This window comes from Peromyscus leucopus, chromosome 3, assembly GCF_004664715.2.
Source record: "Peromyscus leucopus breed LL Stock chromosome 3, UCI_PerLeu_2.1, whole genome shotgun sequence".
Classification (NCBI taxonomy): domain Eukaryota; kingdom Metazoa; phylum Chordata; class Mammalia; order Rodentia; family Cricetidae; genus Peromyscus; species Peromyscus leucopus.
The window spans coordinates 106,600,255-106,624,103 of record NC_051065.1 but is presented as its reverse complement, the minus strand read 5'-3'; the positions used below and the strand labels follow the sequence as shown (position 1 = coordinate 106,624,103).

General features: G+C 51.4%; 1 protein-coding gene across 9 annotated transcripts in view; it reads left to right on the top strand.

Annotated features, from left to right (window-relative positions):
* Positions 1-23,849, top strand: part of Iqsec1 (IQ motif and Sec7 domain ArfGEF 1) — a 341,513-nt gene that overhangs the window by 257,727 nt on the left and 59,937 nt on the right. Inside the window, exon 1 of one of the 9 annotated variants that reach the window (XM_028854707.2) lies at positions 5,430-5,785. The exons of the other annotated variants lie outside the window; for them this stretch is intronic. The gene's annotated coding sequence lies outside the window, so the exon portion shown is untranslated. Of the gene's footprint in view, positions 1-5,429; positions 5,786-23,849 lie in introns of those variants that run through there. 9 annotated transcript variants of the gene reach the window in all.

Sequence of the window (23,849 nt, the reverse complement as noted above, 5' to 3'; positions counted from 1 at the left end):
GGGACTCACTCAGGTGCTCAGGCTTACTCTCACTCACCCAGTAGCCCAGGCAGTCCTTAACCTGGTGACTCTCCCACCCCAGCCAGCTGAATGGCTGGGCTTATAGGCCTGAGCTACCAGTTTGGCAATTTTTTTTTTTTTAATTTTAAAACTAAGGATGGAACCAGAGCTTTGTGGGTGCTACACAAGCACTATGCCACTGAGCCACACTCCAGGCCTGACCATATCTTTTTTAAATGCTGTTTTCATGGTGTTAAAACTCCCATTTTAAGGGATTATCTAGGTGATGAGAGAGAGAGAGAGAGAGAGAGAGAGAGAGAGAGAGAGAGAGAGAGAGAGAGAAGAGAAGTTTGGAAGGCTAGGGGTATATCTCAGGGGCAAAATGCTTGCCTAGCATGCAAGAGGCCCTGGGTCTAGTCGAGAACCCAGCCATAATTTGTTGCTTGTGTTCTGAATGTGTGGCTGTCATGGGACATTTGTAAATCCCGTGGTAGAGAGCAGGCTGGGAAGGCAGAGGTTCAGACTAGGCAAGGGAAGCATCCCACACCATGTACCTACCATGCCCCAAGCCAACAGAGGCATCAACGAGTGATAATAAGAACCTCGTTAGGAAAGCCCCTGAGGTGCCACTGTCCCCTTCTATGTGTGTATGTGGGGGACCGTGAGGGCAGAGTGGGCAGAGCCCAGCACAGTGCCTGCCCGACATACAGTAGGCACCAAGTAACAGAAGGCTCTCCACCCGGTGCTTCTCCCCTCCCCATCTCTGAAGCACCTCCTCTCCCCAGCAGAGCCTCCCCTCTGCTTCTGTACCCTTGCCCTGACTTCGCTGCTGCCCCCTCAGCTCCGCTGCAGGGTTTGTGCCAATGACTCGGGTACTTTCCTAGCCCCAGCACCTTCCCGGTGGTGAGCAGACCCTCGGCTGCTCACGTTGTCAGCGGCTGTCACCTGTGCACCTTCTGCCCTGTCCTAAGCACTGACCTGCAAGTGCAGGACACAGTGGGAGCCCAGAAAACGGCATGTAGAGGGAACGATGTCTTCGGAGCTGGATTTAATGGGTTTGAACTCAGCTAATAGACAGGTGAGCACTTAGGAAGTTTTGTCCATGTGCCAGAAGCTAGCAGTATCTCACCATTGTGCAAGCGCTGACTTTATATATATATATATATATATATATATATATATATATATATATATATATATATATAATTTGCTTAACTTTATTTTATGTGCATGAAGGTATCAGATCCTGTGGAACTGGAGTTACAGATAGCTGTGAGCTGCCATGTGGGTGCTGGGAATTGAACCCATGTCCTCTGGAAGAGCAGCCAGTGCTCCTAACCACTGAGCCATCTCTCCAGCCCCCAATCTCTGTCTTTATTGGTGAAGTTGTGTGTGTTTTTATATGTTTGTAGGTCATTTGTGTTTTTGTTCTCTGAGCTACCTAAGTGAATTGGACTTGAAAATTTTTTGAATTTTTTTTCTTGCTTTGAAGAACTTTTTCCTTATGGAGCAAAGCAGAAGAATGGAATGGGCAAACACATGGTGGCATGGCCCAGCAGTGTGGGCTCAAAAGCCACTAAGTTTAGCTTGACTTTTGAGAAGCTGCTGAAGGTGGAGCTGGGCCAAGGAACCTCTTTACCCCCAAGATCATAGGGAGCTACAGAGGAGTTCTGAGCAGGAAAGGGATAGGATTGAATCCAGTTTTGAAAATTGCTCTGGATAGCAGGAGGAGCTAGAAGGGTAGGCGGAGGCTGGAAAGGACAGGCCCTGCGTGTCTGGCTGAAGAGTGCCTTGTTTTAACTGGCAGGAAGAGGGCGCAGACACGCTGGCTGATGATGGACAGGTGGGAGGGAGGGGGAGGCAGAGAGAGTAGGGACAGACACGCGGCGTCGGGGATGGATAGCTTCTGCCGCACACCTGCTGTGCTGCTAGCATCTGCACTGTTGTGGGCATACTATTTTGTGTCTTGTGGTCTCCCCATATCCATCCCCTGGCTTCCTTCACACACAGAGGAGGAAGGGCAGGAGAGGATCCAGACTGGCTCTCTGGGTGAGTAGGTTTGGTTGCCCAATATGAGGCTCTGCCCCAGACATCTCAGACCCACATGGTATCCAGTGTTTGGTCATCTGTCCCATGCCACAGGACTGACCTCCAGCCCAGACAGATGACAGAGCTGTTGCCAGGGTAACCCCAGGCAGGAAACATGAACCAAGTATTTCCAGACAGGACATGAACAGAACTGACCCTTTAATCCCAGCAGTCCAGAGGCAAAGGCAGATCTCTGAGTTTGAGACCAGACTGGTCTACAGCGTTCCAGGATAACCAGGGCTACACAGAGAAACCCTGTCTCAAAAAAACAAAACAAAAACAAACAAAAACCCAGCAAATCCAGCAGTACAACTGTATAGTGAGATTGCATACATATACATAGATGTGTGTACATACGTATACACAAATATACACACGTGTGTGTAAGTGGAATGTTTCAGTGGAAAGCCGGTCCCCTCCTGTCCTGTTCCCAACCCTCCTTTCCAGGGTTCTGCTGTGCCTGTCCCTGACTCATCTTTGTCAGAGGTAGCATATGCAGGGATCAGCAGAGATTCTGTGCCCCTTTACCGCCAAAGACACAAAAACATGAGCATGCACGTCAGCCCTCCCATAGTGTAACAAACATCTTGTTTTGGCTTACGGTTGTAGAGGTTTCCATCCATGGTTGCTTGGCTCCATTGTTTTCAGGCCCATAGGAGCACAGTACCTCATGGCAGGATCAGGAGACAGAAGGAACTATGAGCCAAAGCATGAGAAAGAAGAAAGAGCAGAGGTTCTACCATCCGGGTGCTGCCACCCTGGAGGCCAACGCTATTTCACATGGGCCTTTGGGGGATATTCACGATCCAAACAACCATGGGATTCAACATGCCCTGAATCATGAACTGAAAATGTTGGGTTGAAAATGTATTCAATACAGTAGCAGCTTGACTGTCCAGCTCAGCAACTACCTGTTGTGTAGAGCGGCCCGGTCCCCCATGGGAGGCCTGTTCACTGCCTTATTCCAGCATCTTGGAAGATGGTCAGACTGCCTCTCACCAGCTCAGGGAAAGATCAGAATTCAAGTCTGGAGTGTGTGTCACTGACATGTCACTGAGTACGTGGCACTCACCATTGTAAAGTAAAGAAAATGTAAATTGAACTCTCAGAGCATGGGGACTGTCTGTACTTGACTTTTTGAGACACAAAGACCAGCAAAGGAGAAATGTGAGTGCTGGAAACCAAACTTGGGTCCTCTGTAAGAACAGCAAGTGTTCTTAACCACTGAGCCATCTTTCCAGCCCCCCAAATAGGTAGAGTTGGGTTTTTTTTTAAAGCAAATGAATTGGATTGTGTTTTGATTGCATTTCTTTAATGTGCATTTAATTACAAGCAGGAGTGAATATTTTTCCTGAATGGCTTTCATCGTCTAGGCTGATTTCTAATGGGTTAGTCATCCTATCGATTGGAAGGAGCACTTTCTGTGTTAGGAAAATTAGCTTTTCTCTCCTTCTCTTCATTAACTTGCCCTATGTGCAGCAGACATTGTTTTCGGGGTGCCATTTGTCTTTTTTACCCTGTTGTTGGTATTCTGATTGCCATTTATATAGTCTAATTTGATATAGTTCAATACATCAACATTTGCTTTCTTGGCCTTTGTGAATGAGGCATCTGCATAGTGCCCTTTGTACACTTTCCACACATCAGTGCAGCAGACCCGCTCAGAGAGGTGATGGGACCTGGCTGGGGTCACACGGCTGCCATAGCCCTAGTCAGCCTGTCTTCTGGCACCTGCCCTCCCACCATCCCAGGACCTGAGCTCCACACCAGCAATGTTAGTTATAAAAACTACACAAGGATCTTCCTCTTTGAAGTGCTGCTTTTAAAAATAGGTTTTTAAACTAATAACATAGGCTGAGCATGGTGGGACACACCTTTAATTCCAGCACTTCAGAGGCAGAGGCAGGAGAATCCCTGTGAGTTTGAAGTTAGCCTGATCTTCCAAGGGAGTCACAGGCTAGCTGAGGCTACATAGCAAGACCCTGTATAACCATACTAAAGCAATAATCCATTGCTCTAACACTGTGCAAAGGTATAACTAGTTTGGGGGAAGGGAGATGGAGAGTAGGGTGGGTAAGACTCACACCTTGTCTTGTGAACCCATCCTACTGCCCTGCTATGGACACTAGCAAGGTGCCATGGGTTTATTTTTGCAGGAGGGAAAAGGTATGAAAAATAATCTCCCAAGTACTGGGGTTGCAGGAGTGGGCCACCAGGCCTGGGTTTATGATTGCCAGGGGTCAGGGAGAGGAGGGCCAAGGACCAAGCAGACCAGGAGTTAGACTATCCCTTAGCTTTGTCATCAATACTAATACTTTAGGGTTCACTAAATTCTCAAAGAGCTGGGTGTCAGCATGGTAGCTACACCTCTAATCACAGAACTGAGGCAAGGGAATTGTCGAGTTCAAGACTAGCCTGGGCTACATAGTTCCATGCAAGCCTGGGCTAGAGTGAGACTGTCTCAATAAATAAAAAAGTAGGGGATAAAATAAAAGTCCAGAAAGGGGAAGCGCCTTGTCCAAGGTCACACATCCTAATGGCTGCCCTATCCAGCCCCATCTGCTCACACATGACATCACTCTCCCAGATACCTCCAGGCAGGACCGCGGCAGCTGAGTCTTTCCAGCCTCTCGCCTCGCCGCTTTTAGTCACCAGGGGGCGCTGCTTGGATGCATTGCCGGCTACGGGCGCCCTTGCTCCACCTGGCGGGGGAAGGGGGACCTCTGCCTAGGAAGGACAGTCCGGTTTTCAGGGTCGGGGGTTGTGTGTTCCCCACGCCTCTGCTCTCCACTGCACAGCCCGCAACGCTTTCCTATCCTCGTCTTTTTTTAGGCACAGCCCTGCACACTCACCTTCCCTGTCCCTACCCCTTCCAGGCCCAGCTCCCCCATCCAGGCTATTTCTTCCCCCAGACTTGGGGTCCTCGGTCCAGACTACCCTACCATATTCTCAAAGACAGTTGCCAGGCTACTTGAGACCCATCCCAGCATTTATTTGGTGCCCAGTTCATTGCTCTAGCAGGATGAGGAGCGCAGACTCCAGGCCAGATCCCCTGCCCTCCCTTCGCCCTACAGAACAGCGTGGGTCCTAGAGGGGAAGCGGAGGGGCGTGGTGCCCGAGTAGACCTTAGCAGTCCCGACACTGTGTGACGCGGAGCCAGTGGCTTGCCCTCTCTGGCCGGTCTCAGCAAGCTGCGGACGAGCGCGGGAGGAGGAGCACTGGCCGCAGGGGCTGCAGTTCTCCTTGGGAGGGCCAGGGAGAGTGGCCCCGGGCTGCTTTTTGGCTAGGTGTTGATTTGGGTATCTTGAGGTGCGTAGGACAAAGACAAGGGGCCGCCGTGCGGACGACTCCGCGCCGGTTTTCCGCGTGCCGGGCAACCTGGCCTATCCGCTGCGGCGGTCCCGCGGCCTCCAGCGCCCTCCACTCGCCTGGGCTTGGGTGACGTCGTTGACTGGGGCGGCACCCGTCCTCCCCGCCCCCCGACACACACACACACACAGGCGCGCGCACACACCTTCGGAAGGGGGAAACTGAGTCCGGGCACAGAGAGGACCCCCCCGCCAAGGTCACGTCGGGCGGGGCGCGGGGTCAGGCTCCGGTTCTGTGCGTCCCTGGACCCCGCGCCCCACCGGCCCGACGCGTAGGGGCGGCGCTCCCGGCTGGTCGGCGCGCGCTCGGCGGCTGCGGGCACCCAGAGGTAGGAACGAGCGGGCGGGCAGGGCGCGGGGCACGGACCCCGGCGGGCTAATGGAGCCACGATGGTTTCGCGCGAGCGCGCGCGCTTGTTTCGGGCTTGTAGGCTCGGGGGACCCGGCGCCACCGGCCTTGCATGCGGGGCGGCCCCTGGAACGCGCGGAGGACGCTGCCGAGCAGCTACGGCGCTCTGCGGACGGCGCAGCAGGGTGCCAGCGATCCGGGTGGGGGCGGGTGCCTGCCGCGCCAATGCGGTGCCTCCTGCTGTGCGAGGACTGAGCCCGGGGGTCGCCCTGTGCCCCGTGCCTCCTTTCCCCTCCCCCTTCACCACCTGGAGAAATCCCGCCTGCGCTTCTCCGTCCCAAGCCTGCGGGAGGGAGGGAGGTCGAAGCATCTCAGGAATTTGCTCCAGCTTGCTGGACGCGCCCGGGAGTGGGTGAAAGCTTAGTTCGGGCTGAGGAGCCGGGGCCAGAGGGACCAGATCCAAATTTGGCCCTGCCTCTAACCTGCTGTGTGGCCTCGGGCAGCCCCTCCTGCTGGATCTTGATCTCGGGGGGCCTCCTGGTAGGTCTCCCCCAGTGAAATTAGTTCAAGGGTCAAGGCTTAGAAGCAAAACATAATGAAACCTTTGGGCCCAGTCCTGTGTGGGACAAGAGGCAGACCGTAGAGTGTGAAATGTGCTGGGGGCTGGTAAAGGAAACGCTCTTCCTATCCAGCAGTTTGGGCCGGGAACTTTCGGGTGAGGCTCGGTGTGAGAAATTCCACCCCCACCCAGAGCTGCCCTTAGGCTCTGCCTTGGCAGGCCAGGTCAGCAGAGCTGTACAAGGACCATCAACACCTCCAGGATTCCCGGAGAAAACCCCCTTCCATGTTTCTGCTGGGTAGTAACTACCCTAAATTGCCAAACTGTAAACTGTCACAGCTGATCTGTCACTGGGGCAAACTGAGCAGAAAGATGACAGTGGGTGTCCCCTCCTCTGGCTCTGTCCACTCCAGGAGGCTTCCAAGGACAGCAGTGGGCTCTGCCTGGTCAAGCATGTGTGTGTGTTGTTCTGAGCATGCTCGGTTCCTACCTGGTGGCCAGAAGCAGGAGTCTGACTGTGCACTCTGCTGAACCACTGTTCCATTTCATGGCTAGCATCTACCTGTCTGTGTTCACACTGACCAGTCGGTGTGGCCCCTCACCAACTCCAGAGGGGACACCAGCTTGGCTTTCTAGTCATCCTTCCCTACCCCAGCATTGTGCTCTGCTCCTTATGGATGGCAGGGTGGCCAGGCCCCTGAACCACCTGCCCATAAGAGCCCAGGAGTTGAATTTGAAAAATAGCTTCTCTCCCCCCCCCCATCCCCGGGTGCTAGAAAAGACAGGCTAAGAGGTGGCTGAGAGTGCCATAGTGCCCACAGCCCAGCCCCTGAGTATTGTTATTCTGGAGAGAATACCCAAAAGTCTGAGACCAGAGAGAGGCAGGGACATGTCCAAGGTCACACAGCACATTCAGGGTTTAGGGGCCTGTTCCCACCTCCCAAGCATCCCAAGCATTCTTGGGTAGCCGCTGCTTGAGGAAGGTGCCTCAGGACTGGAGGCCGCCACAGAGGTCTGTGCAATGGAGGAACAAAGAAAGGGACCAGTGCTCTCCCCCTGTACGGGATTCGCTCCTGCAGCTTGCAAACACTAAATAATCTCAAGTCTTGTGACTAAAGTTGCCACTCGTCTCAAGGCTGCTTAAAGGGCCCATAGCAGTCCCACTGCTGTGGCGGCCCTGCCCGGCCCTGCTCTGTCTGCCATCCTACAGCAGACCCCTTCCCCAGTGTCTGTACCAAGTACCAAGGGTTGTGGCTGTAGAGCTGACCCCTGTGCCCTCAGCTTGTCTTTATACCAGCCTCCTGACACTAACCAAGCCCCCAACTGTTCCTAGCCAGGAACAGCTTTTGATGTAACCTCCCAACACAGCACAGTATGTGTGTGTGGCTCGGAAGAAGTGTGTGACTTTCCATCCTGCCTCGTGCAGTCGAAACCCAGCAAACATTTCTATTTTTTTATATTTTCTTTTTTATTATTATTAAGAAATTTTCTATTCATTTTACATACCAACCACAGATCCCCTTATCTTCCCTCCTCCCGCCCCCCAGCCTGCTCCCCAACCTACCCTCCATTCCCACCTCCTGCTAGGCAAGGCCTCCCTCGGGGAGTCAGCAGAGCTTAGTACATTAAGTTGAGGCAGGTCCAAGCCCCTCCCCCTGCATCAAGGCTGGGCAAGGTGTCCCACCATAGATAATGGGCTCCAAAAAGCCAGCTCATGCACCAGCGATGGATCCTGATCCAGCTGCCTGGGGACCCTTAACCAATTCAAGCTAAACAACTGTCTGGCCTATCCAGAGGGCCTAGTCCAGTCCCATGGGGGCTCCACGGCTATTGGTCCCTAGTTCATGAGTTTCTACTAGTTTGGCCTGGCCATCTCTGTAGGTTTCCCCATCATGATCTCAATGTCCCTTGCTCATAGAATCCCTCCTCTCTCTCATCGATTGGGCTCATGGAGCTCTGCCTGGTGCTTGGCTGTGGCTCTCTGAATCTGCTTCCATCAGTTACTGGATGAAGGCTCTATGATGACAGTTAGGGTAGTCACTGATCTGATTACCACAGTAGGCCAGTTCAGGCACCCTCTCAACTATTGCTAGTAGGCTAAGGTGGGGTCATCCTTGTGGATTTCTGGGAACTTCCCTAGCACCCTATTTCTCCCTATTCCCATGATTTCTCCATTTATCATGGTGTCTCTTCCCTTGGCCTCCCACTCTGTCCCTGTTCCAGCTTGAACCTCTCATTCCCTTATGTTCTCATCCCCCATCCCTTACCCTCCATTGCCTCCCCACACACACACCTCTAGTTTGTTCATGTAGATCTCATCTATTTCTCCTTTGCAGGACGATCTATGTGTCCCTCTTAGGGTCCTCTTTGTTAGCTAGCTTCTCTGGAGTTATGGGTTGTAGTCTGGTTATCCTTTGCTTTACATCTGGTATCCACTTATGAGTGAGTACATACCATGTTTGTCCTTCTGAATTTGGGTTACCTCACTCAGGATTATTATTTTCTAGTTCCATCCATTTGCCTGCAAATTTCATGATGTCATTGTTTTTCTCTGCTGAGTAGTATTCCATTGTGTATATGTACCACATTTTCTTTATCCATTGTTCAGTTGAGGGGCACCTACGTTGTTTCCAGGTTCTGGCTATTACAAATAATGCTGCTATGAACATAGTTGAGCATGTGCCCTTGTGGTATGATTGAGCATTCCTTGGGTGTATGCCCAAGAGTGGTATAGCTGATTCTTGAGGTAGATTGATTCCCAATTTTCTGAGAAACCGCCATACTGATTACTAAAGTGCCAGCAAACATTTCTTAGGTACCTACTACATGACAGGCAGCTCACAGGGGTCTCACATCCATTCCATCTGCAATACCCCAGTTCAATCCATTAGCTTGCATGGTAGTTCTGGAAGCTTCATCTTAAACCAATAATATTACCCTTGCAGACCAGCAAAAAGAATGTGGAACCTGAGTTTGTTTCAGTTTTTGGCTTTTTGAGACAGGGTCTTGCTATGTGGCTCAGGCTGCCCAGAACTCACTCACTCACTCACTCACTCACTCACTCACTCACTCACTCTGTCTGTCTGTCTGTCCGTCCGTCCGTCCGTCCATCCATCCATCCATCCATCCATCCATCCATCCCAGGCTGGCCTCTTGACTCAGCAGTCCTCCTGCTTCAGCTTTCTGAGGGTTGGAATGGCAGGCTGCAGCATCACCATGCCTGGCTTTCTTTCTCACTGGGGTGGAGACAACACTGACCACCAGCTAAGGCACAGAGGAGGGTAATTCTGCAAGCACACCAGATCGGAACGGTTATTTGCTTCTTCCTTCGGGGGAGATGACAGAAACCACCTAGAGCCTCAGTCCAAATAGCAATGTCAGGTCCACATTTACAGAGTGATAGATGTGATAGATTTTGTTGTCAGAGCTGAGGTCACCACGGGAACAAACTAGGAGTCTGCAAGGAGGAAGCAGGATGAGCTCCACCGTGGCCTGGTGGCCGGAGTCTCAGCTTGGGGCCATGCCTGTTCTCATTCCTGTCAGACAGAAATGGCACACACACACACACACACACACACACACACACACACACACACACACACACACACGGAAAAGTGAGAAGTAAAAGGGCCGAGGGTTTGGCCCCATTGGGTGTGTTTTGTCTCTTTCTCGCTGACCTCTTCTCGTTGGTGAAGAATCTTTTGAAGTCAGCCCCATCTCAGTATTTTCATTTCCTCCTTGATTTGTCGGATATGAATTTGAGTAATTCTGGTTCTATTCCTTCCTCAATTGTACCCCTCGGTCTGTCTGTCCCTCTTCCACCCCCTTTGTTCCCTCTTTGTCCCTCTGATGGGGCCTTAGGAGGGATTTTTATGGTTTCAGTTCCTCCTTTCACTCGCCATTCCCACCTTCAGCTTTCTTGATGACCTCTCACACATCTGAAGAATTCAGTCCTACCCACAGTCCACCCTCCACACCTGGAACAGATCTGTGTGCAGTAAGGTCCCCTGGCAGATACCTCCCAGGCAGCTCAGCATCTCTGGGTGAGGCATTCTCAGGCTGTACTCAGTCCCCAGACTGTGTCCCTGCCCTCCATGGGGTCCCAGAACCAGCTGCAGGCTCTGGGTCACAGGTCCCTGCTGGGGAAAATGGCCAGAAGCAACCAGAGGGCAGACATGGCCCCTCCCCGCCCCACCCCACCAGCTGCTGCTCCTGCCAAACAGGTCCTGGGGCCTCGGGTCACGTGTCCAGCCAGCGCTGACTCTGGCACTGGTGGATTAAGCAAGGGGCTCAGGGTTTGACCCGTGCTGGCCTCTGACTGGGCAGAGGGCTGGGAAAGCTCAGCTGCGGGGGCACAGAGGCTCCTCAGAGGCTACTGTGGCCACCTTTCAGCAAGAGGCCCTACCCAGCACTGGACCCAGGTAAGGAAAACTGATGCTCCGCCCAGCTCTGGGTGCTGTCTAGAAACTGAAATATCTCATCCCAGGCTCTTTTTATTTAAGTGTTTGGGGAGCCGGGAGGTGACTCAGAGACTCGGGCCTTACTTGCTGACTTACTTGCTTGGTCTTAGTGCTTGCCAGAGCTTACACATGGCACAGGATTTCTACCTATCAGCCCATCTTTCCAAATGTGTCCTCTTCAGTGGGAGAGTCTGGCCCTGAAGTTCCTCCTGGGTCGGTGGTCAGTTCCTGACCTGATAGGACATAGCCCACTGTGGGGAAAAAAAGCCTTCATTTCACCTCCACAAGAGGGGAGGAAGGGCTGAGGACCAGGCATATCACTACCACCTCTCCTCTTCTTACCTTACAAAGTGAGAAAGACCCACCTATTTCACAGATAGGGAAACTGAGTCTCCAAGCTATTCCTCTGCACCCAGCCCCTCCCAGCACTTAAGTGCCCCACCCACAGGGCCCTGTATGTTACAGGCGCTACTACTGGTCCTCAGTGGATTTCCTGGGTTGTGCAACAAGAGGGGCAGTTTCTCTAGTGCAGAGAAGCCAAGGTTTTGGGAAGAAAGTCAGAGAAGAGCCAGCATTTGGATCGCTGCATTCAGTCATATGCACAGCCCTCCCCACAATGTGCAGTTAGCTACAGCAGCTGGGATTGACTTGGCATTGTACTGTAGGGGTCACAGAGGCGCCTACCTTAGTGTTGGATACTCAGGGACTCTGAAATGATATGATGAAGAATGCCCTGAGACTCTACACCCCTCAGGCATTCAGTCAGTCTAGGCTCTGAGGTCCCTTAGTCTTCTGGGGTTCTTAGTGCCTGCCCCTTTCCTTCTGGAGGTTTCTGTGTTGTGTGTGTGTGTATGTCTAGTGACCCAGCGCTTGCTAGGAAGTACAGATCATGGTCAAGAACTCTACCTTAGAACAGTGTACAGAGGAGAGTGTGTGTGCCCCTCCTCAGAGCAAGTATGAAAAGCATTTTGGGGTGCCTGTCAGGTATATATCGATCAATCACCATGGCTCTATCTTTTAAAAGGACCTCTGTCAGCTTGTTGTGACTCCACGTCCACCCTCTCTGAACTGGGCCCCTGATGGCCACCTCCCTCCAGAAGGCACACAGATTGTCGACTCTGGCACCAGATTGTCCTCGTCAGCAGGGCTGGAGGGAGGCTGCAGCCTGGCACGGGGCAAACAGCAGGAATTGTGAGCAGGAAGAACGGTTCCTCTGTGCCCAGTAAGGCCCCGGGCAGAGACTAGCCCCCTGCCCCACCACCAGCTGATTCTGGGTTTAGAGTGGGGGTGGGGGGTGAGGCCCAGGGACCTGGCTCAGGCCCAACCTGGCTGCCAGCTGGCCACTGTGTGACCTTGAGCCAGCTCCGGCGACTGTCCTCCAGGTTCCTGACTCAGTAAGGAGTCCAGGCTGTGTGGCAGCTGCGGGAATCAGTGGTAGCTGTGTCCTCTTGAGGGACCAAGCAAGCTGCATGTCACCTGAGCCACCAGAACTGAGATCTGTGATGTGGGAGTAGGAGTTATTTGCCTTCAACAGTGAATTGCTTACGAATACCTTATAGGTTTTTGTGGCACACCAAGAGGAGACTGAAGGTAAAGCTAAGCCTGGCCTTAGTAACATCTAGGCCTGTAAGCTTCCTATCTCTGTCCATTTCCACATCTCCCAGAGGACTGAGGCAGGGCTTTATCTCACCTCAAGTCTAAGAAGGGATGACAGCAGGTGGCTGCCCAGGGCCACAGGTCATATGTATTTGTTAGTCCTCACCTGGACTCCCTGCTTCCTCCAAGAAAAGCAATAGCCATTGTTGGCCTGGGGATGGGGCAGGGACCAGAATTCACAGCCATTCAGTGGGCCAGAACCTCAAACTCTTCCACTGTTCAGAGGCTGGGTCTGTGCACCCACACAAGGGCAGTTGGCCGTGTGGTCTCTCGCTTCTGTGCTTGTCCCAAGGGCGGGACTTCTGTATTTATGAAGGTGTGACGATGTGGACAGGGACACAAAAACTTGTTAACAGCCAATAGCACTAAACCTGTGCTGAACGAGTACACAGACAGCCTACCCTTATTCAAAGAAAGGGCCATGGTCCCCCCAAAGGTCACTCAGGAGCTGAGGTGAATGACAAGGGACCCATGAGGAAAGGCATAACCCATATTTCCCCAAAGGAGCTGAGGCATGAAATTGGGTTTGGGATTGATTCTTTGGGCCCTAAGGCTGCATGTATCTCTGGGCTCAATCACAGTCCCCAGGCCGGGCCAGCCAGGCTGCAGTTCTCCAGCAGGGCAGCAGGTGGCACCAGCCTCCAGTGGTGGTGAGTAGTCCGACCTATCAGGCTGAGGACAGATGGGGTTGGAGACTGCTCTCTCCTGACTGGCTAGGCTTCTCTGCCCCTCACCCACATACCATCCCTGAGCCCCAAATGCAGTTAGCATCACCCCATCTTTCATCCCCTTTGGGGATTGTTCCACCAGCTGTGCCCTGGCTATCTTCTTAAGCCAATATAAATTTGCTTCCAGACCTGACCTGGAGACAGCTGGTAGATTCCCTCTTTTGCAGGCAGTAGAGGTCAGGAGCTAGAGTCAGAGTGCCTTGCTTGGTTCAGATCACAGCTTTGCAGACTTCGAGCTGAAATGCTGGTTACAAGAGAAAGCATGGGGGCCCCAGAGAGTAAGCAGGTGTCAGCCAGGGAGTGCTAAATGTAGCCATGTCATTATATCTATGCACAGAAAGGACAGGTGGCCACCCCTGCTGGAACTTGGTGACCATGGTCAGGGTCTCCCTCAGTTGCAGCATTAGGGTACTTGGTCCAGCACCCCAGCACTGCCTCTTGCAAGCTGAGCACATTTGGACTGAATCTTAGGTTCCTGAGGCACCCGGCAGGTGCATGCCAGAGGCTCAGGTTGTGTGTGGTTGGAGTGGATGAGATGAGTGGGGGATATGCTCCACTGATTCTGCCTCATCCCTTTCTAGACAGGGTCAGACCTAAGTGTCAGTGGGGGCCAGGCATAAGTGAGGCCACATGGGCTTGGTTAAAGGTAAGAAGATTCTTTGCCAACCATGTTTCTCAAGTGTGATCCCAAAAGTTACGAGTTCAAATCATTTTAGAAATAGCTGCTGTCTGTCTGTCTGTTTCACCTCATTTCTCTCAGTGGAATTTTCTGGAGGCTAAATGCCATGTTGGCTAATGGGGTGGGTCTGTTGTCTTTGTGTGATAAAAAGGATGGCTCTTAGTTTTTGATATGGTAAATACTGATAGCTGTATCTCTCGTGAACCATTTGCAGATCCTCAATAAAGAGTGAAAAGAAAGATAGTCACAGTGGTACAAACCTATAACCTCAACACCTAGGAGACTGGGGCAGTAGGATTGCTGTGTGTTCAAGGCTAGCCCGGGCAAAATCAATGTTTAAAAAAGCGGAGCTTAAGACTGAAAAGTTTGAACATCACTTGCCTATATTGGAAAAAATAAAAATTTATGAATATTTGATAAGAAAATGACAGATGATTAGTTGTTTCAACATGGGACAAACAGGAATGGTGGGAATTACAGAGCTCAGCCACTCACAGCTCCCAGCCTTGATTAGGTACCAGGTTCCAGTGACTAGGCAGGTGTCTAGGCACCCAGGGTAGTCCAGGATCTGTGATGGAGCCCTCAGTCCAGCTCAGCTGAGCCAGTGCCAGCTTCTGGCCTGGAGTCTCAGGATCTCCTTCTATGTAGGAGACTCTGCAGGCAATATCAGAAGTCAGAGACCTGGATGTGTTCCTGTGGGAAGGGAGAGAGCAGGTCTGAAGTGTGACCTCACAGGCCTCTACCCCTGGGATGAACTCCAGGTGCTGATGAGGCTGCCACCTGGTGGTCAGTGATTGGAGGTTACTGCCCAGAGCTGGTTCCTGGTTCTCCTGTGCCCGGCTTCCAAGCATGTGCAAGAAGAGGACTTGGAGGATTCTAGACAGCACCTCAGAAGTTCCCCACAAATATAAAGAACAGCCCCGTATGAGAACCTTTTATTCAAGCCTTGGGTCTCTCTCACTTATATAATGTTTACTTACATGGTTAAGTATTCAAAATATACCAGAGGACTGGGGGGTGTCCCCTCCTCCATGATGGGACTGCAGCAAAGCTTGTAATTTCCAGCGGCCTGGCTCTCTCCTCTAGACTTCGCCTGTCATGGCTCAGCTTCTCGTGTCTTGTTCAACTTCCATGTTTATCTAAGCTAGTGTATATAAGCGTTGTTCCCCTCCTCTTTCTTTTGCCTTGCTGGAGCTGGGCTCCTGCCTCACCCGTGCTAAGCGAGTACTGTGTTGCTGAGCCGCAGCCCAGTCCCTCGGCCCCACCCCACCCCCGTTTTTCAACATAGACTGGCGATGAAAACAGACGCCGTCTGACACCTCGTGCAGCCCGCTCTTCTCGCTCAGCCCTAGGATGTAGGCATTACCATGTTTCATGTGGGAAGGGTTTGGAGTTCAGAGAGGTCCTTAATTTGTCCAAGTTGTGCAGCCAGAAGACAGCGGAGCCAGGAATCGAAAGCAGGGCTGGCAGATGCCAGGTGCCCCTCTTGCTGGTTGTATCCCACACAGCCTCGTTCCAGAGCAGCCCTTGGAGTGGCTGTGTGGTCTTGTTTACTTCCCCACTACGAGGACTCCCACTCTGCTTCTCTGTGGTTGAAACTTACCTGAAATAGATCTGTTGGGACACAAGGTCGGGGGGCAATGGGTCTGGGTCCCACCACATGTAAAAGGCAGGTGCGGGGGGTGGGGGTGAGGGCCATTGCTCCTTTTCTCTCTCTTCATCTCCTGTCTTCCCATCATTTTCCAAAGGAGTTTTGTCAGGCAGCAGAGCCTTGGCCCCGGCTTCCCAGGCACAGATGCCTTGCTTGCTCCTCTAGAGCCAGGGTACCCTGTCCAGCTTTGCCTGGACCAGCTGTACAACCCTGGGCAAGGGACTTAACCTCTCCACCCTCATTGCCAGGTTGAATGGGGATATGGTCACGATTAGCTGGGGTCACATGTCCTAAGCATTTAGATACCTTCGCTTTGGTTTTGTTGTTTGGTTTGCTGTTGTTTTTGCAGAACATTCCCACCCCGCCCGCCCATAAGTTTTGCCCTGGAGCCACAGCCCTGGTTTTCTTTTGGCTTTTTCCTTTTGTTTATTATTCCTTGAGTCGTGATTTGAGATGCTGCAGAGATATCCTTGGCCCGTGGTTCAGAAGGTACCAAAGGCCCTGCAGGAAGAAAGCCGCTCCTTTGGAGGGGCCCCAGGCTGCTGCCCCTGCCATCAAGCCTATCCCGTTCCTCATGCCTCCTCTGTGGCCACTCTTGCTTGTTCCCACATTAAGAGGTGAGCCTGTGGCCAGAAGACACTGGCAGCCCCATCCCTGCCACGGAGGTACTTGTAGCTCTTAGGTGGCTGGGTACTACTGTGTGACCTGGGGTCTTCTGCAGGTGTTCTGGCTCGTCTGAGTCTCCAGTCGTCCAGTATTAGGAGAGTCATAGTCATAGGAGAGTCTTCCGAGGGAGCACGCACCTTAGAAAGCATGCCATGTGTTTCTAATGGCAGTGCTGGCTCTGTTGGTTCAGTTTTCATCCTGTGTGTGGAAGGCAGGTGGTCACCCGTGCAAGCCCCGCCACACACCAGGGCACCCTGGGAGCCACTGAAGAGAAAATGCACTGGGAAGTAGCCATTGTCCCAGACCTGTGGGTCTGTGGGACAGTGGGTGGCAGGCCAGTTACCCAGGATGGCTCTGTTGTCCGGCTCCTCTCAATGTCCTCAAAGAATGGAATGGGATGGGATCCAGGAAGACAGCGCAGCCAGCCCAGCCTCTCTCCTGACTGTATGGTGTACCCAGTGTGAATTACCAGTAACCAGGGTAATGGTCTCTGAGCTGATGCAGCTGGTGGCTGGCACACTGAGAAAACACTGCTAGAAAGCATAAATTGCCTTCCCAGCACTCCAGGGGGTCCAGCCCTGGATATCTTTGTCATTGAACATAAATTATAGTTGATTATGAAAATTGCTAGAGACCAGAAGGGGCTGTGATTTGTGTCACTTGGAAGATGCTGGCTGCAGGAGTTGAGGGGCTCCTTAGTGTATTGGGTGGGGGTGGATCTCTCACTAGCCCAAGGCCGATAGGCTTGCAAGGCTCTTGAGATTTCTCCCTAGCCAGCAGCAGGCCTGTGGTTAAATTCTAGCTCTGCCACACTGGCTGAACAGCCTTGAGGCAATTAATTTGGCTTCCTAGGATCTCCATAAACTGTAGAGTGGGTGCTGAGTGTGTTTCAGGGACAGCACAGGCCAAACCAGTACAGACAGCTAGCTGCCTGGGGCAGTAGCGCTTCTGGGGCCCTGAGTGCTGCTCCTCCACTTGACCTGAAGGGGGCAGCAGGGGGCTGGGGCAGAGCCCAGTTCTTCCCTGCAGTGGGTATGGGAGGTGGCTTGGGGCAGACCTGACTGTGCCGTTTCTTATAGTGCATGGTGTGTGCTCAGATTTCCACTGCTTACAGAGCAGAGTGCTGACAGTGTGAGTGAGATTCAGGCTACAGGTGAGCTTCCTGGTGGGCTACAGACTCCATACCAGGGGACACCCTGGAGGAGTCATTGTCCTTCCACTGCCCTCTCAACCCTTCTGTTTGCTTTGAGACCAAGGTGTCCATCGGAGAGGACATGTCTTCAAGTGCCTGTCACCCAAACAGCTTAGTTACCTTTCTTGATTACATGCATAGTTAGCATTATTATATGTTCGGTAGCTAAGCTGTCAAAGCATGTACGTGTTTATAAACTCCCCACCTGTGTCACATTCTCCTAAACAGGGGTGACCACTGTCTGGTGTGCACACCCAAGCATGCACACACACCTCTTTCTCTTTCTGCTGTGCTGCATATGGAGCCTCCAGCCCTGTGCGTGCTAAGCAAATGCTCCACCTCTGAGCCGCATCCCCCCACCCCCCCAGTTTATCTCAACATAGTGCTCTTCAGCTTCCTTTTCATTTAGCAAGATTTTGTGAAGGTCAGTCCCTAACAGGTGTGAAAAGCATCCTTCTGTTGGATTGGTGGAACAGCCTCCTGTCGGCTTCTCCCCCACTTGCCTGTCTCCGGGCTATACAAGATGGAGCAGGCTTCTGCAGCAACGTCTGGTTTTGTTGATTTCTTAACACGTGAGCAGGCACTTCATGCTGCGTATTGCTTGGGGAGAGCTGTTAAACTGACTTTCGACAGAAATGATGCTGATGGCAGCTGGGCAGCTGCACTGTTACTGTGAGGAGCATTCCCCTGGGGATGAGGCGCACCCTGCAGCTGGCTGCCACTCCGCATGCACGTGTGACTCAACTTGCTGGCTGGAGGTGGCTCCATCACTTAAAAGTGTGTTTCTTCAGGAAAACTCACCTTCTGGGTGCCAAGGCCTCTGTTGATCAAATTGGAAGACAGGCCCCACGTTGTAGAATTGCCGTCAGGCTGATGTGAACTCAAAGAACTGGATGACACCAAAAACTAGTCATTGTCTCACCCCACTCACCCATGCAAGCCTAAGCCTCCTGAGGACAGGCCTGTGTCTGCCTCCTAAGAAGCCTAAGCAGAGCATGCATACCTTGGAGCAGGTGGAGATAATGCTGGGGCAGTCAGTGAGCATGATCCGTTTCAGAGGTCCATGCCAAATTCGCTGCCGCCGCCGCCCTCCCAGGATCCCACCTCAGTCATTCCCAGCCGGTGTGCTAGGGTCACACTGGTCGAAGTCTTCCTCCCCACTGGGACAAAAGAAGGTGTTGTTTAAATCAATTACATAGAGAAGATTGCAGGGGGAATGTTAACCCACTTAAAAGTGGCTGGTGTCTCAGGAGCCCTTAATGGCATCCATTTGCCAGGCAGGCGCCCCAGCCCTTGTTATAAAGGAACACATCTATTCATTAAGCTGAGGCCGCCAGGCCCAGGCCTGGCACCACCCAGCCAGCTGCTCTTGGCCATGAATTCAGTGCTTAGGAACAAACGGGCCTGCTCTGCCATGGCTCCTGAAGTGGGAAAATCAAGTGAGATGGTCTGCAGGAGGGCAAACCCTTGCAGCTTTCAGATAGGTTTTTTCCTAGGGTTTTTTTCTAGATTCATTCGATTTCTCTGCCTGCTTTAATAGGCAGGTGAGCCCTTGTTTAGGTAAAATCGGAAGGAAAGAAATCCATGCCGACAGTGGCCATGGTGTCAGTTGACTTTATCTTGTTTATAAACTTCAGCCAGAGTGCTTATGTTCATGTTGGGCCCTCCTAGCACACTGCACATGGGACCAGCATTTTTGGTTTCTCCTGGCTTTTCTAGAATCTGGGGAGTTCAGAGCGGTGAAAGAATCACTCAACAATATTTATTGACCACCTGCTATAGACCAGGAACAGAGGTGAGCCAACAGTTTCAGAGCCTCACTCTGGCGGAGGTGATTGCCAGTAGGCAAGTGCTAAGCAAGGTGATTATGGACCAGGGTGAACTAATTTATTCATTCCAGAGCCCAGCTATGAAGGTGCAATGGAACATTTAGCAAGCATAGACTTGGGACACCAGCCCTGGGTTCAAAAATCTTTACTCACTTTTGCTCTTAACTCTGCCAAGCCCAGATCTCTTTCCTCTGGGTCATGGTACACTTAGTTCAGGGCCTTCATCCAATTAGTATCCAGGGACTAGCTTCATGGTTAAGTTCATGATTGGGAGCCAGATGTCCCTAGCTTATCAGCCAGGCACTAGCTGTGTGCCCTTAGGTAACTTTCTTAAGCTCTTGTGTCTCAGTTTATCTGTGAAGTGAAGGCTTGCTGAGAATTCAGTCTGATGGCTTTTGTAAAGTGTGACTTGAGAGTTGTAACAGCTCTTGAAGAAGAGGAGAGGTGGGGAGAGACCAGAGAACCTGTCCAAGACCCAAGATCACACACTTGACCATGGTGCTTTGGACCATGCCAAAGCTGTTGGGCCCCCAAGCTGTGAGCATCACCACTGTGGGAAGCAGCCAGGATAGAAAGGATGCATATTCACTTTGCATGCTGGCTGCTTTTGGGTTCTTGCCCTCTGGGAGGTAAGGGTGGAGGAGGGGCGGAGCTTTCAGGCTCCCAGGTGCAACCTTGTACTGGCCCTGGCTATGTACAGTAGGGTCATCACTACACCTCACAGGTACTTTTGGACTGAAGATGCTATGGGCCTGAGGAACGTGGTGAGGCTGGGGTGGTTGTGGTCATCCTGTACTTTCTCTGAATACCTGTGGTAGCTCCCTTCTACCACTCACCCAGGAGGGACAGGGAGCTAAAGTGAGTACTTTTGCGTGTTTGCTGAGGTTGCGGGCACTAGAATTGAAGTGTGCCAGGCAATGTGGCGTGTGTGTGTGTGTGTGTGTGTGTGTGTGTGTGTGTGTGTGTAAAGGACAGCTGGTGGCTGACAGAGGTAGCGGATGTTGGGCCCCTGATCCAGCAGGAATACTGGCCTTGAGCCATTTCCTTTGTCCTTGGACAAAGACTATAGTTCCTATGGCTGTACTTCTGAAGTCACAAGCCCATCCCCTGGGTTCCAGGACACCAAGCCCGTTCATCTGGCCAGGACATCAGGGGACCAGGAAAGTGGGGTATGCTAATAGTTACATGAGGGATACAGGGCACACAGGGTCTCTACCATCACCTTCTTACACCGGTGTGTGTCAGGGTAGCAGTGGGCACTGGGGACCTGGAAATGCATAGGCATCTAAAGATATCCTGGAAGAAGGACCATCTTGGCCTCTTTGTTCATGCAGGAAAGCCCTTCTGGTGCCTGGATTATTTTCCATAGCTCCTAGTGCAGGGCCATCCTTCATGTTCATTTAAACTTTAAAGGCTGCAGAGCAAGAGCCCCCGAGGTTCCCCTTATTCCTAAGTTTATCCTGCTTACCTTTCTTAGGGAGAAAGGGGAAGCCCCTGTGTGTAGGCTTCTTCTGTCAAAACTGATCCAAGTTTTGAAATGGGAAGTTGGTCCCTGTTAGAAAGACCTTTGTTTACCTGAGGGGAGTGTTTCTGTCCTGAGGGACATATTGCCTGGCTCCCCGAGAAGTCACACTCCAGACCTCTGGATCTGTCTCTGTTCTGTTTCTCCCTAGTTTGGGTGGTTTGTATTTGTTTGGTTTTGAAACAAGGTCTCTTGTCATGGCTCAGGCTGGTCTCAGATTCAAAGGTGCAAGAGATCTTCCTGCTTCAACTCCTGAGGAGCTGGGGCCATAGCTGTAGCCACTCAAGCTAGCCCTGTACGCCTTTTCCACTGTAGCCACATCACATGACTAAGTTGCACTCCATGCCTGAGTTAGAATGGAGGGTTTAAAAACCATCCACTCTGGGTCATCTGCCCTACTGTCCAGGTTCCTGACTGTGCTACCAAGGCAGTGTGATACTGGTGGACAGCGTGGCCAAAAGCCTGAGTCAATGACAGTGTGTCTAGTACATACCTACACAGTCCTAAGATTCCCCGTTCCTACATGAGGGTTTGGGGTTCAGGGAATGAATGGCTGCTGAGCTTGCCCCTCAGCACAGAGCCTGGCTGTGATAGAAGTTTCCAGCAGAGTGGTTAGTCACGTGTTAATGATTAACAGGCAGCGGGGCAGCAGTTTGATTCTATGAAGAAGCTCCAGGTGATCTTCCTGGCCAACTGCAAGATACAGCCAGGTCAGAGCCTCACTGCAGCTCTAGAGATTGCTCAAGTGCCAGCTAGAATTGGGGTCTCTGTGGACCAGCTCTGGTGGGCTTGAAGACCTTGCTTGAGGTTGCTAAATCAACTAGCATTGCTCCAGTCCTTTGAAGTACAATGTCTTTTATTGACTTCTTCACTGTGCTAAGGCTTTTACAAAGTAATAAGCATGGTTTAAATTTTCAAAAATTTTAAATTGGCCTGAAGAGATGGTTTAGCATTAGGAGCCTGTACTGGTTTAACATTTAGATCTTAAGAAATGCCATAATCCTAATTGATAATCAGAAACATAAATTATTTGAGATTCAATTCCAAAAGAATTATAGTGATTAGTAATTTATTCCAATCATCTTATTGTCTCTTTGTCAAGATCTTTAATGATTATATTTTTGCCACTAGCCTTGGAATCATGCATAGTGTTTTAGCCATATAAAATTTTCATTTCTAAAAAAAAAAAAGAGCCTGTACTGTTCTTGCAGAGGACTGGAGCTCCATTCCCAGCACCCACGTCAGGTGCTTCACAGCTTACATGTAATTCTAGCTCCAGGGAATCCAGTGCCCTCTCCTGGTCTCTAAGGACACCTGCATTCATGTGTATGTATCTACACACACACACACACACACACACACACACACACACCTACCTAAAAAAAATTAATGTTTTTGAAAACTATCAGAGGTCAGACAGTGTAAGACTCTTCCTCTTTCCAGCCAGGCTTCAGGTGCAGGGGCCAAGGACACTCTGGGATCCCCAGGTCCCCTTCTCATGGCAGCTGTTGGTACCTCTTCCTTGTGTCTCTTGTAAATAATGATATGGGAGAGCTGTAGTGTGGCTCAGTGGTGGAGTGCTTGCCTAGCGTGTCCCAAGCCCTGGGTTCATCCCCAGCATCACAGAAAGCAAGCACCATCTCAGTGTCGTGTGACTGCAGTCCTGTGGAAGCATGTTCATGTTCCTATCTAATGAACCCACAACATGTTTTTTGACCTTCATCCTATAATGCTACATACATCTTCCAATGCCCACCTCTCCCCCCCCCCCAATCCCTGGAGGTGCCACCGCAGCCAGAGCATTTGCAGTGCCATGGCCACTGTCTGTTTAGTGTAAGCTTCAGTTGAGGGGTCAGGCAGTATGGCGGAATTCATTTCTGAGAATAAGGATTAGGCTTGTATGTGCACAGACTACCTGACCTAGTCTGTTGATTTCATTGCTGTCTTCCCCAACAGGGTTTGCATTCTACTTTGGCAGTTCCGTCTAGGCACAAGTGCTGGTTGGATGAACAGATTTCACTGAATGGCTGGGGCGAGTGTGAGTCTTTCCTGGTTGGGATTTGTGATCCTTTTGGGAAGGGCTGGATGGCTTTGCAGGCCACATGTCCCCCTTGTAACTATTTAGCTAGTTAATGCAATGAATGAGCATGGCTCCCTTCTAATAAAACTTTATTAAGACAAAGACAGACAGCAGGCTGGATCTAGGTCTCAGCCTGATATATGTAGGGTGGCTGGCTGCAGGAAGAATAGGGCCAGCCCTTCCTCACATCTATGACATAGCTTACTCACTTAAGGAGGGAGGGTTCGGTGGAGAAACTGGAGTAAAAGGGGGAGATTCTGACTTGGATGAGGGGCTAGTCTGATGGCTCTCTGGAAGAAGGGGCATGGAATTTGAGCCCCAAAGTCTCAGTCATGGACCAAGCAGACTAGGGGGTTAGGAAGACTGAGGAAAGCTTAGCAGTAAGAAGCTTACCGTTGCTTCCTGTTGTCAGGGCAGGCGGGAGGGAGGGAGTGGGGGCAGTGCTGGAGAGATGGCCTATGGCCAGGCCACATGAGCCTCAGCCAGCTGTAGGGAGGAGCTGAGCTTCACCCTGACAGCTTGGGATGTCACATGTCTGGCCATGAAGAGCAGGGAGACTGTCAGAAGCCAAGAGGATGGTAATATGTCGGGATTATGATATCTAAAACAGGCCACAGCAATCAGCTCAGGACTAAAACCCAGGCCCAAACGGTGGAACTAAACATTCTCATGACTTTGTTGCTTCCTGCATCCCTTAGAGAAGCTCCTATTTATCCCTCAAGGCCTAGTCCAAAATGCCCCCATTATTGTGACCTTTCCAGGAGCAGTTACACCATATTGGGATATACTTGGTACTGTAGTGTCTTCTCATTGAGGCCTGGGAAGATGGGGACAGAGTGCATGCTTCTTAATGCTGGGTAAATTTAGACAGCATATTGAATCAACTAGGGTAGAGATATCTAATGAGCTAACACTTCAAAGAAATTGAGACTCTGGGGGCTATGAAATTTGCCAAAATGGCGGGAGTAACAACTAATTCTGTCTGGGCTAGTCATTTCTGCAGAAAAAAAGAAAAAAAATCA